Here is a 13,298-nt window from a genome sequence, read left to right as displayed (position 1 = left end):
ATGTCAGCATCTGAAGGAGTCTTGGAATGCAGTCCCTGTAGGTCAGGGAAGACTACTGGGTATCCCAGAGGGACACTCTCCTGATAAGAGAAACTCAGCCTGCATGTACTCAGACTCTTGTGCAACCAGCCAGTAGGAGTTTGCCCAAGGTGTGTGAGATCTTACAAAGGTCTGTCTGGATTCTGAAAGCTTCTTCTTTCTTTGACTGAGCTGGACATGATTCCCTAGCCATTAAAGAAATGGTTGTGCTGGAGAGACAGCAGCATGATTCTGCAACAGACATTCAGGCCTGAGGCACCAAGGTCCCAGGTTCAATCCCCAGCACTATCACAAGCCAGAGCTGAGCAGTGTCCTGGTGTGTGTGTGTGTGTGTGTGTGTGTGTGTGTGTGTGTGTGTGTGTGTCTGAGGCTCTCTCTCATTAAAATAAAATGATAAAACATGAGGGGGCCAGGAATGGGCACAGCTGGTTGAGTGCACATGTTACAGTGTGCAAGGACCTGGGTTCAGGCACTGGGTCCCTATCTGTAGGGAGAAAACTTCCTAACTTCTGAAGCAGTGTCTCAGCTGCCTCTCTCTCTCTCTCTCTCGCCTCCAAGGTTATCACTGGGGCTTGGTGCCTTTACTACAAATCCACTGCTCCTGGAGGCTATTCTTTTCTTTTGTTGCCCTTGTTGTTTATGATTATTATTGTTGTTATTGTTGGATAGGACAGAGCAAAATCAAGAGAGGAGGGGAAGACAGGGGGAGAGAAAGACAGACACCTGCAGACCTGCCTTACTGACTATGAAGCAACCCCTCTGCATGTGGGGAACCAGAGACTTGAACTGCGATCCTTATGCCAGTCCTTGCACTTAGTACCATGTGCACTTAACTCACTGCTCTACAGTCCAGCCCCCCTCTTTCCCTCTCTGTATCTCCCCCTTTCCTTTTGATTTCTGGCTGCCTCTATCAAATAAATAAAGATCAGAACAAACAAAAAAAAACATTAAAAAGATGGTGACTGTTGGTAGAACTGCATACTCGTGAACCATCATTATCAATGACATCAAATAAGTTACCAGGTAGCTCGCTCAGTTAGCAAGCTGAGAAAGCAGGCAGCCAATGTGTATCTGTTCGGTGCTGGCCTTTAAGCACTAAAGAGTCATTTGCAAGTGATGGGGAGCAAAGCACGACACCCCCCTTCCTTTATGGAATTAATAGATAGTCAGGAAGTCAGGTGGTAGCACAGTTGGTTAAGCGCACGTGGCACAAAGCGCAGGGACCAGGTCAGGGATCCCAGTTCCAGCCCCTGGCTCTCCACCTGCAGGTTGGTCACCTCACAGGTGATGAAGCAGGTCTGCAGGTGTCTATCTTTCTCTCCCTCTCTCTGTCTTCCCCTCCTCTCTCCATGTCTCTCTGTCTTATCCAACAACAACAACAGCAATGACAATAATAATGATAACTAAAAGGGTAACAACAAGGGCAACAAAATGGGAAAAATAGCCTCCAGGAGCAGTGGATTCATAGTGCAGGCACCAAGCCCCAGTAATAACCATGGAGGCAAAAAATAAAAATAAAAATAGACAGTCAATAGGAAATTCACAATTGTTGATATGCTTCTAAATTCTGCTTATAAGACCTTCTGTTTTGATCATCACATTAGGTTCGCTTGTATTACTTAGGATGTGGTCTATTTACATAATCACTGTTTTACCTGGGTCCCGCCCTGCCGGCAGGGTATTGGTTTAATCCCCACTGGTTAGATGGAAGCTTTCTATGTTCTGTTCGCGCTCTTTTGTTGCTTTACCCCTCTCCTAGTCATTTCCTTTCCCTTTCCACTTCTGGTGAAGAGATGCATAAAAGGCGATGTATCTGATTAATAAACGAGATACTGCTTCCCAGCTCAGCCATGAGTCCCTGGTCGTCTCTCTACCGCCCATGAAGCTAGCACAGCCCTGCACACAACAAGCCCCCACTATGTCCCAGAGGGCGCCAGCTCCTCCAAGAGCCTGTCCTATGAGAGAGTTCAGAGAAAGAGAGCGAGGTGCAAAACATAGCAAGCCAGAGGAGGCCCCTGAAACCCTGCCCTGCCCTACCTCCCCCCTCCCCCCTTCTCAGGGATGCTTGCTTTCAGACACGTGTGGGAATGAAGCACTTTGGCACCAAGTCGACATGGTATGGATGTGAGCTGAGGTTGAGGCAATGGACGCCAGCAAGACTCCTGACAGATGTGGTCTTGCACGCAGGACTGCTCATCTGCATGATGGATGAAGGCAGCCGGGCTCAGCCCAGGGTCCCACAGAAACCAGCCCCCATGGGAGAAAGCTCTGCATCCCCTCAACCAGCCCCACCATCACCACCACCTGGGTCTGGAGCCAGCTCTCCCAGCACCGCCTGTCTGGTCCCCCCCCCAACCCCTGTGGAACCTTATCAAGTGTTTCCTGACCCTCAGTAAGCACCTAGCATTGCTCAGGCAACCCTCCCCCTCCCCCACCACCGGCCCCGAGCACCTTGACTGCAATATATTCGCCTCATAAATCACGAGGCCATATTAACTGTCTCTCAATCAATCTCTTCCAGGTGTTGGTGCAGACAGTCTCTCAAGGAGTGTCTCTCCCCTCGGGGCTCAGGCACCAGAGAGCCCCCCGCGTCTGGGAATAGTTCAAAGCCAGATAGATCGCTTCTCTCCTTTGCCTCAGCTGCTCTGGCTTTTTCCACACACTGCAGGGAGCTTCAAGCTCAGGAGAGGACCGGACAGAGGATTCTAGAAGCATGAACCCATGGTCTTTATCGACAGCCAAGGAACCTGGTCAAAATATTGGAACCACTTCATTCTCCCACCAGCAAAAGACCATCTCCAGGAGTGGGGGGGGGGGCGGGGGGTGGTTGTGAGGTGGGGGATGGGATGCATGGAACCCCCAAAGCTGGGGGTTGGAAGTTGAAAACGTTGGCTTTTCCAGATCCAGCAGTAAAGATGGTTTAGTCTCAGAGCTGTCATTTTTCTGCCCCAACCTCTTTTTTTTTATTAGTGATTTAACATTGATTTACAAAATAAAAAAACAAACAAAATTATAAAATACTTTACATAAAATAAGCTACAACTCTGCACCGTTCCCAGCACCAGAATCCTGGATCCCCAGTCCCTCCATTAGAAGCTACAGCAGTTCTTCCAAGGTTGCAGATATGGGTTACCTATTATTTCTACAACTATCTGTCTATTTTTGTATATATTTGACTTTTTTTTGGGGGGTGGGGAGTCCTATATTCTCTTCCCTTCCAAGTCACACATACACACATATACCTAGTATCCATGTACAGAGCACCTTTCCCAACCTGTCCTCATCTATAAGGGCCAGGCAGCTGTGATCTGTAGACCAAACAGCTGCCCTCCTCACACCCCCAGTTAGACTTCCAATCCCATCAAGGCATCACAGAGCAGCGGTTAAGCATGTGGGCTCTGGACTCAAGTGGACCTGGGTTGACTCCATGCTGCTGTGTGGACCGAGCTGGGCTGAGCTCTGTAGACAGGGAGAGCGTTCGTAGCAGATCCCGCCAGCTTCAGGGTGAAAGGCTGGCCGTGCTCAGTGCTGAAAAGATTACAAGTGGATAGCCCTCCGATGTCAGAAATCACCTCCCTAGCAAAATCCACCCAGTCCCAGGTCCCAAAGCTTTGGGTAGCAAGGCAAGTCTGTCCCTCGGGGAGAGGGGAAGGGGCACAGGAGTCCTCTAGGAGGTGACAAACACAAGGACTTTCCAGGGACCTCGGTTGAGCCTTCCTTAGATTATCACAGCAGTCCAAAATCCATCCACCCATCCTTCTATCCTCCCTTCCTCCCTCCCTCCCTTCTTTCCTTCCTTCCTTCCTTCCTTCCTCTCATCTTTCACAGGGAATAGACCTACATCAGATATCCTAGCTCTCACAGCCTCCTGTGACTACCTCCCTGCTCCTTCTTTTTTTTTTAAAGAGTATTTAAATTAATTAATTTATTTATTGGCTAGAGATAGTCAGAAATGGAGAGAGGAGAGAGATAAAAGAGAGACATCTGCAGTCCTGCTTCACCATTCGTGAAGCTTTCCTCCTGCAGGTGTGGACCAGGGGCTCAAACCAGGATCCTTGGGCACTCAACATGTGCCCTCAACCAGGTGTGCCACCACCCAGCCCCTCCCTGCTCCTTCTTCTAGTAGGCATTTTCCTTAGAAAAGTATCTCATCTCAATCCCTGCTTTCAAAGAATCCAGACTGTGTCTTTACAGTCATCATTTACCTCTAGGGTCTAGCACAAAGAGGTACTTGGTGAATATATCTTGGATGGATGGATGGATGGATGGATGGATGGACGGTGGGTAGGTAGATGGCTGCGTGATTAGAATGACAACTGGACATCTGGGGGATGCATGGCTGACTCCTTACTCCTACTCATGGTCTGCTATCTTTACACCAAGTTGTGAAACTTCTCAAACCCAGACCCACAGATTTAAGCTAATCCAAGTGATGATTTTAAGAACTTTCTGATTCTCTCTGTCAATGGTAACAAGAAACCTGAGACTTTTCCTGCTGCTTATGTGTCTGACATCTCTAGACCTGGGATGCAGAGTCAGAATCTACTGCATATCTCTTGGCTGGTCCCTGTCCTCTACTGGGACCTTCCTGTGGAATCACACATGAGACTGACAGGCTGGGACGGCCTTGTTTCCCATTAACACCAATGAGACGGGCCATCCCTCTGCCCAGAAGAATGGCCACTTCCTGTTTCTGCAAGTTTTGAACTGTATGGGTCCATTTATGCCTAGTTTATTCTTTTTTATTTTTTCTTTCCTTTATTTATTTGCCTCCAGGCCTAGGGCTCAATGCCTATACTACAAATCCACTGTGGCTTAATATTATTATTATTTTATAGGACAGAGAATATATCCCCAATGATTTTAATTTGCAGCCAGAGTCAAGATGCTGTCATTGGGGCAAGTCAACCTGTTTCCAAGTCTTGCTGTTAAAAACAGCATAGTTGTTCTGCAAAAGGCTTCCAAGTTCCAGGTTCAGTCCCCAGCACCACCATAAACCAGAGCTTGACAGTGCTCTGGAGAAAGAAGTGAAGAAAGAAAGAAAGAAAGGAAGGAAGGAAGGAAGGAAGGAAGAAAGAGAGAGAGAGAGGGGAAGGAAGGGAGGAAGGAAGGAAGGAAGGAAGGAAGGATGGAAGGAAGGAAGGAAGGAAAGGAGAGGAAGAGGGAGAGAAAGAGAAAGAGAAAGAAATGGAGAAAGAAGGGAGTCGGGCAGTAGTGCAGTGGGTGGTAGCGCAGCGGGGTAAGCGCACGTTGGGCGGTAGTGCAGTGGGTGGTAGCGCAGCGGGGTAAGCGCACGTCGGGCGGTAGTGCAGTGGGTGGTAGTGCAGCGGGGTAAGCGCACGTGGTGCAAAGCTCAAGGACCAGCATAAGGATCCCAGTTCGAGCCATGATGATATCTCCCCAATCCTTTGTTGTATTTTTAATTTAATTTAATTTAATTTAGTTCCCAGAGCACTACTCAGCTCTGGCTTCTGGTGGTGCTGATGATTGAACCTGGAACCTCGGAGCCTCAAGCATGAAACTTTTGCAGAAACATTATGCTATCTCCCCAGCTCTTATTCCTCTTTTTTTTTTTTTTTAACTTTTATTAGCGATTTAATAATACTTAACAAGATTGTAAAATAACAGGAGTATAATTTTGCACAGTCCCCTCCACCAAAGTTCCATGTCCCATTCTCTCTATTAGAAGCTTTCTATTTATTTTATCCCTCTGGGAGTATGGACCCAAATTCTTTATGGGAGTGGAAGATCTGACTTCTGTAATTGCTTCTCCGCTGGACATGGGTGTTGGCAGGTCGATTCATACCCCCAGACTATTTCTATCTTCCCCTAGTGGGGTTGGGCTAAAAAAATAAATAAATAAAAGGGCAATTCTACTGAGATTGAGGAGGGGGGAATCCCCGGTCCTGTTCTCTCAATTTTCTAGAGGGGACCTCCAGTCACTCTGAGGGTGCCAGCTGTGTCCTGCTTGTGAGGAGAGCAGTTTGCATGAAGAAAAACAGAAAGAAACTTCCCAGGGTCCTTGTCAAAAAGAAAATTCGATTCTCAGACAGGAGCGGGGCGGGAGGGAGAGAAGCAGCAGGTCAGCCTGTCTCTTTAAGGCAGATAAGGGCCTGTCCCATCCATCTCTCCTGACACTATCTGCCTGTAGTCTGAAGTACTTACAGCTCAGTGCTCTGAGACACTGGGGGGGGGGGGGGGAGAAGAGGAGGGAGAGGGCACCCTGTGTGTGTGTGGGGGGGGGTTGCAGAATGGAGAGGCTAGGCCTGTTTTTAGCTCAGCCCTGAGTGCTGGGACCAGCAGTCTCTCCCTGCTCCCTCCTTAGCCTTCTGTTCCCAGGGAACCACTTGAAATTGTAGCTTGTCCTTTTCAAGTGGCCTGGGGAGAGTGTGAAAGTGGGTGGGGGGTGCAAAAGGAAGAGAAAGGCCCTGTGCTATGCCCCTGCTCCCTGCCCCAGGAACCTTTGCAAACTTCCCTCAGCACCCTGCAAAGTGGGTGAGGGTCGGGGTGCTGTGCCACTGGATAAGGTATGCCCCCTAGGATTCTCTCTCTCTGTCCCTCTCCCACCCCCTCTCTCAATGGGGTGGGGGTGGTTCTACAAAAGCTATTCTCAACTCTGACTCCATCTTCACTAATATACTTTTAGGCCACCTGCATGTTAGCTATCAGACTCAGGCAAAAATTACTAAAGTCCTAGGCCCCATGTAATATAAAGTAGACTTCCTAGCTTTTTCCCACACAAAGGCCCCTAGTTTCATCTGTTCTCTTCGTACCTTTGGGTTCCTGTTTCTTAAACAATTTGCCCTGCTTTATGTCTTACCACCTTTCAGCCACATAGTTGCAGATGCTGCTATGATTCCATCCTGACTTCCCTGGGCAAATACCCTCACCAATGTGTCCTGGAACCTCACCTCCCCAGAACCCTATCCCATTAGGGAAAGAAAGAAATGGGGGGTGGGGATGGATCAGCTTGCCAACGTTTATTCTTTATCCATTCAACAAGCATCTAGGTAGGTCCAGGAGATAGCTCGGCCAGTAAAACACACCTTACTTATATGGAGGCCCGGGGTTCAAGCACCAGCACCACAGGGGAGCTCCATGGATTGTGGGACAGTGCTGTGACTTCTCTCCTTGGCCCGCCAATGCCCATGTCCAGCAGAGAAGCAATTACAGAAGCCAGAACTCCTACCTTCTGCACCCCCAAAGCCATTTTGATCCATACTTCCAGTGGAGGAGAAATGATAGGAGGAAGAAGATAAGAAGGCTCTGAACTCCAGCTCCATCAAGACCCAGAGAGAGAGAAGGAAAAAGGGAGAGATATTTGGATGTAGTAATAGGGTTATATGTAGCTTGGAGGGGAAGAAAGGACTGGACTTGGAAGAAAAAGGGGGCAATTATATATAAATATAACAACTGTAGAGAAAACTCACCCACAGGTGAGAACAGGCTCCCACCTCTTGGTAGGAGAAGCATCACAGTTCCAGAAGAAAACTTGAGACAGTCACTTTGGAGAAGGGGAATCAGCCCCAGTGGATAAAGTGAGTCTCCTGATGTTCTCACCTCCTGCTCTCCTGCTCCCCTGCTCTCCTGTGAGGGATCCAAGTATCTCTCTGGAGGCTGGGGAAACAGGAGAACTAGAACCAACTCTGGCTCCTGAGTAGTTGTTGCAGTTGCTATTCTCCATTTTAATGTCTTTTTTTGTGAATGCTATTTCTTTTTTTTACATTTGATTAATGTATTTATGGGATAGAGACAGAAACTGAGAGGGGAAAGGAGAAATAGAAAAGGTGAGAGAAAGAGCGACACCTGCAGCACTGCTTCACTACACATGAAGCTTCCCCCCTCCCTGCAGGTGTGAACTGGGAGGCTTCAACTCAGGTCCTTGCTTATGGTAGCACTTTACCAGACATGCCATCCCTTGGCCCTGCTCCTGAGCCGTTGTCCCATGATTGGTAGATGGGTCCTTCCTTGGGTCTTAACTTGTTTAACTCACAAGTAATGCCCCTCTTTTTTTTTTCCTCACTTCATTGGACAGGGCAGAGGTAAATTGAGAGAGGAGGGGAGATAGAGCAGGAGAGAGACAAAAACACCTACAGACCTGCTTTACCTCTTGTGAAGCAACCCTCCTGCAGTTGGGGAGTTGGTGGCTCAAACTGGGATCTTTGAGCTTCATTCTATGTGTGCTTAACCTGGTGTGCCACTGCCCGGGCCCCTGTGTTTCTCTTTTTTCCAAAAAAATAATTATTTGTGACAGAGATAAAGATAGAGGATCTAGGGGCCGGGTGGTGGTGCACCTGGTTGAGTGCACATGCTACAATGCACAAGGACCCATGTTTGAGCCCCTAACCCCCACCTGCAGGGGGAAATCTTCACAAATGGTGAAACAGAGTTGCAGGTGTCTCTCTGTCTCTATCACCCCTTTTCCTCTTGATTTCTGGCTGTCTCTATCCAATAGATAAATAAAGCTAATAAATAAATCAATCTTTAAAAAGGAGATAGAGGGATGGAGAGAGATAAGCAGAGCATCACTCTGGCACATGCAGTGTCAGGGATAAAACTCATGAAAAGCCCAGTGCTGGTTCAACACCCCACCTCCAGCCCTCTTATCAAAATTATACAAAACCAGAGCAGAGGAAGCACAGAGAGAGGGACCTCATAACATACTATATACAATGGTTAAAACAAGAAGAAACATTGGAGAAATGAATCAAAACAAAAGGCCAGTTAAGTTAAAAGCACCCCAAAGGCAGAAGTACATAAAAATGAGGTCAACATCCAAACACTAACTGAGACATTAGTCACAGGAGTGAGGAAAGAGTTTGAAAGTAAAATAGCAAAATAACAAATGAGACTCTTAAAGAAAACATTATCTTGGTAGTCAGGCGGTAGCGTAGCTTAAGCACACATGGCACAAAGTGCAAGAATCAGAGTCAGGATCCCAGTTCAAGGCCCCGGCTCCCCACCTGAAGGGGGTCAGTTCACAAGCAGTGAAGCAGGTCTACAGGTGTCTATCTTTCTCTCCCCCTCTCTGTCTTCCCTTCCTCTCTCCATTTCTCTCTGTTCTATTCAACGACAATAATAATAACCACAATGATAAAAAAAAAAAAAGCAACAAAAGTGAAAAAATAGCCTCCAGGAGCAGTGGATTTGGATTTGTAGTGCAGGCACTGAGCCCCAGCAATAACCCTGAAGGAAGAAGGAGGAGGAGGAAGAGGAAGAGGAAGAGGAAGAAAGAGGAGAAGGAGAAGAAGAAGAAGAAGAAAAAGAAGGAGAAAACACTGTCTTGAGGTCATTAGAGAGCTGAAAGCTGAAACAGCTGAGCTAAACCGGCTAATGCAGCTAGCTAAACTGGCTAATGCAGCATCAGAACAGTGTCACAAAATAACTGAGCTACAGAAAACAACAGAGGGGAGAGAGAATAGCTTCCTTATTTATATGGAGATAGAGAGATAGGAAGAGGGACCGTCAGGTGGTGGCACACACAGCTGAACACACCTTACAACATGCAAGGACCCAATTTAAGCTCTGGTCCCCACCTGCAAGTGGGAAGCTCTGTAAGCAGTGAAGCAGTCCTCCATGTGTCTCTCTGCCTCTCCTCTCGATAGATAGATAGATAGATAGATAGATAGATAGATAGATAGATAGATATCCATCCCTCTTGATTTCTGTCTCTGTCTAATTAATAATTTTAAAGTCATTGGGGCCAGATGGTGGTAGAGTACACACATTGCCATGCTCAAGGATCAGGGTTCAAGTCCCAGGTCCGCACCTACAGGGAGAATCATTAGGAGCAGTGAAGCTGTCTCTATCATCTCTCCCTCTCAATCTCCTCCTCCTCTCTCAATTTCTCTCTGTTTCTATCCTATAAATGAACAAATAAATGAAATACCTGGAAGAAAGAAAGAAAAAGAGAGAGATAATGAAAGAGAAAGAGAAGGAGAGACATCAGGACACTGCTCCACCTCCCCCTTACCCCCCCACCCCCCATGCAGGTGTTTCTATGTGATGGCCCCGGGCTCGAATTCTGGTCCTCCTGCATGGTAAAGTATTCTCTCTACCAGGTGGACTATGTCCCCAAGTTGCCCGAATGGAATTATTTTAAAAACTTATTTGGGGGACAGGGAATCGCATATGGTTATACAAAAACACTTCTGTGCCTGAAGCCCTAAGGTCCCAAGTTTAATCCTGTGCACAGTCAGCCAGAGCTAAACAGTGTTCTGGTTCTTCTTCTAGCGTTTGCCAGTGTTCTGGTAAAACAAGCAAATAAACAAAGAAACAAAACAAACTTCTAGGGTAAACCCTTGACCCTCCAAGTCAATATTTTTGGCCAACGAGCTGGTTCAGTGGGTCAATTGCATCTTTAGCTTGTGGGCCTGGCTGGGGCAGTGGCTGGTAGTCAGGCTGAGAGACTTTAGGAAGTCAACCTCCTTGAAGGAAATACACCCGATCAGATCGATGGGATTTACAGTTGACAGTGTTTATATACTTCCCCCATACTCTCTGCCCTGATCCAGCTTGTTAGTCCTATTTCCAACTCTGACACCATCTCCCCAGCCAATACCTTTAAGCCCACCTGCACATTAGCTGTCGGGCTCAGGCAAAAATTAGTAAAGTCATGGGCCCCTTGGAATAAACCTAAAATGGACTTCTTGACTTTTTCCAATATGAAGACCCCAAATCTCATTGGCTCTATTCTTACCTTTAGGTTCCTGATTATTAAACAATTTGTTCTGCCTTATATCTTAGTGCTTTTTCATATACTGAGTTGCAAATGCTACCATGACACCAACCTGACTTCCCTGGGCAGACAGCCTCACCAGTTGGTACCCTGGAACCCAGAGTGCTCCAGAGCCCTGCCCCACTAGTGAAAGATAGAAGCAAGCTGTGGGGGGGGAGGTTAATGCATCGACCTGCCAATATCCATGCCCAGCAGAGAAGCAATTAGAGAAGCCAGACCTTCCACCTTCTGTGCCCCATAATGATCCTGGGTCTATCCTTCCAGAGGGATAAAGAGTAGGAAAGCTTCCATTGGAGGGGATAAGATATGGAACTCTGGTGGTGGGAACTGTATGGAATTGTACCCCTCCTATAGTCTTGTCAATCATTATTAAATAAAAAACAAATTAAATAAATAAATAAGTAAAGGAACCATTAGCTCAACTCACTGGGTGCTTCTCTGCTCTCTCTTAGGCAGCTCAGCACCGAGATCAGTCAGGATTCCTGACACAGGACGTGACCAGTGAGTCGAGAGGAAGGAAGGCCAAGTAATCTGTCTTCTCCCTGTGCCCTTGGAAGCTCCAGGAATACTGGGCCCTGCAGACAAATGCCTAGCTTCAGGACCTGCAAACTTTGTCCAGATATGTTCTATATTTATCCAAGGCAGCAATGGACCAGGCATCGACTATAAAACACACATTTTGAATAAAAGAGGGAGATTTATGGTACATTTGTAAATGTGAGTCAGATCTCCCTGCCCCCTCCAGGCCAGGCACCCTTAATCACTAACATACCCGCTTGTCCACTTGGTGGGCACGGAATTGCTTCCTTCTGCTCCTGGCCCGGTTAAACATGCGATGGGATTGTGCTACTTTATCTGACAGTCAGCAAATGAATTGCCAATTCATTCTGAGCTGGTGGGGGGGGGGGAGACTGGTCTTTACCTTGGGGAGAGAGAGAAAGAGGGAGGGGGGAAGAGCTCTTTCATATGGATCTTTGATCAGTCAGGATTTGACAAATTATTTTCCTAGGAATTTCTCTATCCATAATGCCACAGTGGTGGGGGGGTGGATTTGATTTAAAATGATAGCTTTTATGTTTCTGAAATTATAGCATTGGAAAAGCTTTATCTGTGTCCACCACCTCTCCTTCTAGCTGCATTTTTCACCAGAGAAATGAGGTAAGTAGTAGGTAGAACTGGTAAAGGCAGTAGTTTGGCTTCTGGGTAGTTTATTTCAGCTATGTAAAAGTAACAGACAGAAAAGGCTCACCCTTTTTACATTGGCACTGAAAACACAAGACACCTTTCCTGCTCTTGTTTCTTTTGTGAGAGCTGGATGTTTGATTTGTTTTGTTTTGTTGTTTTTTCCCCACTTCATGTTCCTCTTGATGTTTATTTGAAGTTCAGCTTGGATCTAAATGATTTACCTGGACTGGGCTTTAGCAGGACTAAAAATGTACCACTGCTATCTCCTGTCTGTGATTTCATTCACTTACTGAAAGCAGAGAATTAGAAACAGGGAAAATCTCCAAGTTACTTCCATATCATTTTCTTAAAGTAGTCATCATACAGACCCTAGAGAAGAAAAAAAAAACTGTATTAAACTTATCAACATTGTAGGGCCGCTATAAACAGTTGAGCTAGAGGTCCACTGCACAATTCCATGAGGCAGTGACAGGTAAGACAGGAAGCATGAGTGACAGGCTTTGAGGGAATGTGTCATGCTTGACCTGGACAGCTGTGAGTGGCAGCTTTGAATGGCAACCATAGAGAGCCAGGGGAAAATGGTCAGGATTCATATGCCTGCGGCCCCAGAAGTCCCAGGTTCAATCCCTACATCACCTACTGGTGATCAGGGCTCTGGTTTCTCTCTCATAAAAAAAGAAATCTTTCTGTCTGTCATTGCTAGGACCTTGCCACTCTGGGATGACTTTTTCAGATATAGAAAGAAGAGGGATTGGGAAAGGGGAAACCGCCACAGCATTGAAACTTTCTCTCTCAACTTTAAAAGACAAATAGCTCACGTGGCTAGGGCACTGCTTTGCTATGTACTCGATCCAAGTTCAAGCCCAGCCCCCACTGCACTGAAGGAAGCTTCAGTGCTGTGGTTCCTTCCTGCCTTCCATTCTCCCACACACACACACACACACACAAACACATTCTCTTCCTTCCTTTCTTTCTTTCTTTCTTTCTTTTTCTTTCTTTCTTTCTTTCTCACTTTCTTTCTTTCTTTTGCTACAAGGGTTATCACTGGGGCTCAGTGCCTGCACTGTGAATCCACTATTTTTGGTAGACATTTTTTTTCCTTTTTCTTCTCTTTATTTGATAGGGACAGAGAGAAATTCAAAGAGGAGGGAGAGATAGAAAGGAGGAGGAAAGAAAGAGAGACTGTAGACCTGCTTCACCTCTCACGAAGCGTCCGCCCTGCAGATGGGGAGCAGGGCCTTGAGGCCAGCCCCTTGTCATGGTAATGTGTGCACCACTGCCTGGCCCCAAAATCTGGCCCTCTCTCTCTCTCTCTCTCTCTCCTTCTTTTTCCCTC

Source organism: Erinaceus europaeus, chromosome 6 (assembly GCF_950295315.1).
Source record: "Erinaceus europaeus chromosome 6, mEriEur2.1, whole genome shotgun sequence".
Taxonomy (NCBI): Eukaryota; Metazoa; Chordata; class Mammalia; order Eulipotyphla; family Erinaceidae; genus Erinaceus; species Erinaceus europaeus.
Note: the sequence above shows the minus strand (reverse complement) of the source record.